The sequence below is a fragment of the Carlito syrichta genome, unplaced genomic scaffold (genome assembly GCF_000164805.1).
Source record: "Carlito syrichta isolate Samal-C Ts95f unplaced genomic scaffold, Tarsius_syrichta-2.0.1 Scaffold305683, whole genome shotgun sequence".
NCBI classification, from domain to species: Eukaryota; Metazoa; Chordata; class Mammalia; order Primates; family Tarsiidae; genus Carlito; species Carlito syrichta.
The window spans coordinates 1,378-4,168 of NW_007249779.1; the positions used below are offsets into that span (position 1 = coordinate 1,378).

General features: G+C 51.7%; 1 pseudogene; it reads right to left on the reverse strand.

The window, feature by feature from the left end:
- Positions 1-1,732: 1,732 nt before the first annotated feature.
- Positions 1,733-2,253, reverse strand: LOC103264566 (annotated as a pseudogene).
- Between the last annotated feature and the right edge of the window lie 538 nt (positions 2,254-2,791).

Sequence of the window (2,791 nt, forward strand, 5' to 3'; positions counted from 1 at the left end):
TCCGCTGGGAGACGCCTGAGGCTCCCGAGGCTCCTGGAGGCCGGGGCCCGGGCGCCCGGGAGGCAAGGCAGCGGGCGAGTGCGCATGCGCGAGTCGGAGGGCGGGCTGCGCGGAGGACTTGCCCCCACGGGGCCCGGCCCAGGGGCTGTCTGGGTGTCCGCAGAGGTGCAGGTCAGGGCCTTTCCCGCCCTCCGCCATCTAAGATCGTCCCCGTGCCCGCCGGCCTTTGAAGCCGCAGACGTGAAAGGAGGTTCCCTGAAATGGCCACCTTCGCCCAGCGGGACCAAGCCTGCTGGGGTCCGGTGGGCTCTTCTCCACGCGGCTGCCCTCGTCCGGCTCCCCCACCTGCCCAAGTCCAGCTCCCTGCCCTTCCCCCGCCGTTCCCCGGTCCTCGTGGTCTCTGGCGCCAGGTGTCTGGAGACCGGGGACCCAGGCAGATCTGGGCTCCTGGGTGAGGCGGGCGAGCGGAAAGGCCGAGAGAGGACTCTCCGGCCGGCCTCCTCAGAACGAATGGGCGCCCCTCCCACGGACACCCGGACAGCCCCTGGCCCCGCACACTCCAGGAAGGCGTTGGTCTCCCTGCGGGGCCGCAGCCACAGATGACCCCAGCGGTAGGAAGGAGGCCGCCGAATCTTAGGGCGACACAGAGCCTGTCCCATCCAACACCTCCCTCAATGCACTCCAATTCTCTCCCCAAACAAAGCCCCCCTCCGCTCCTGCCCCCGCCCCCCACTGGTGCTCCCACCTAGGCTTCCAAAACCTCCGTCCTCAAGATCACATGATTCCAGTAACAGACACACACACATACACACACACACGAAACCAAGCTTCTGAGGGAAATGTCTTCCTCGTCCAGTTTTTTATTTTGTTTTTTTTGGTTTTTTTTGAGTTGGAGTCTCTCTCTGTCGCCCAGACTGGAGTTCAATGGCGGCTTCCAGACACCGCAGACTCGACCTGCTGGACTTCGGCGATCCTTCCGCCTCAGCCTTCCGAGTAGCCGGATTTACAGGCCTGTGCTGCCATGCCAGGCTGATTTTTTGATTTACTGTAGAGATGAGGTCTCGCTCCCCAGGTGGGTCTCCAACCCGCGGGCTCATGCACTGACAACCTGTCCCATAGGGAAACATCCGAGAGAGCATGAGGTGTTGATTCTGACGGATGGTTCGTTTCAATGAAAGCTGACTGGAGGGTGATTTCCCTTTCTAAAGCTCTTGGCCACCTCTTTTGGGGTGTGGCTTTCCAAGTCACCCTGTGTGTCTGTCTGTCTCTCTCTCTCTCTCTCTCTCTCTCTCTCTCTCTATCACTCTCTCTCTCTTAAGTAACTAGTTATTTTTTTAGGGTAAAAATAGACTCTCTTTCCCAATTTTATACTTATAACCATCTAGTCTTATGCATCATTTTTGTTCCTTTAACATAAAATAATTTTATATCTCTAATTCAGACAAATTTTCTTCCCCTTTTACAAATAAAACACATTCCCTTATCTTCTTATAAGTTTTACCAAACTCATTTTACTTTCCTTGTATATTTTGCATGTAAATTTTTTTCTTACATCTGACAGTTTTAATTAGATATATTAATTACAAGGTTAATGACTTTTTTCTTGCAAAAAGCTTTATTTTTATTTGTTCCAGGGCTTGGACGAAGGCTCCAGGGTGTTTTAAACGCTTCCAAGTAGCTGGAGGGATTCGCTCAGGCAGAAGAAGCCCTGATACTCGGAGCCACTGGGCTCCTAGTTGTGCTTGAGGGTGAGCCTTTGGAAGAGATACTCTCCCAGCCCAACCTTGACATAGTCAGCCTGAGAAGGTTGGTCAGGTGGTCTCCCAACTTCTTGATGAGTTTCATTTCCTCACCTAGGTAGTGTTTCTCCAGGAAGTCACAGAGATGGAGGTCTGTGGATCCCAGGGCATGAAGGTCCAATAGGGCTTGGATCAGGGTCTTCTCCAAGGTCATGGTGGCTTCCATGGCATCCAGGGTTTTACTCCACTCATTTTGAGAGGGTTTCTGGATATCCTGGAAGAGGGCACAGCAGCCGCGCTGGTTTTGCATCTTCAAGAGATGCCTGGCGCCCTTGCATGTCTCCTCTGCCCATTCACCGAAGAAGCGACCCATGCCTTCCAGAGCCACATCTTGACAGTTGAAATAGAAGTCCAGGGAGAGGTGGGTGTAGGAGGCCCGCAGATGCAAATTTACCAAGCGATTGATGGCTGCCTCCACCTGGGTGGAATAATTCTGGCGGACCTGGGAGCTCATGGTTAGTGGGCAAGAAGAAGCTAACTGCAAAAACAGTGGTCGCTTGTCCCAGAAACAGGCGTGGTCGAGAAGGTGGTCTCACAGATTGGAGAGGAATCGGGAGGGCAGTGTGAGGCTGGAAGGGAGGGAGTCCCTGGGTCTGTTCCATCCAAACACTGTTGAAGCAAGAGACAGATCCATGGGACTGCTAAACCCGCTGCCACCTTAGTAGCTCTTATTTGTAATGAAAAACTTAGGAGACAAGCAAATTTGTATACTAAATGCAGAGTCTGGGACAGCGGACAATATCTCTTAACAACTTAAAAGACAGAAGTTTACAGACTACTTAAGAAAATACAAAAAGTGCTATAGGAGCAAATTTTATGTTTTAAAATATGGTAGCAATAGACCAATAGGTTGAGATAGAATGTCTAAATTAGATTTTGAAGACATTTCTACTTTACCGATTTTTTTTCCCATTTGAACTACAATTATTTTTAAACAGGTGGGGGCAATATTCAGTGCTGTGCAAAACCAATCCATGTCACCATCTCCCTGT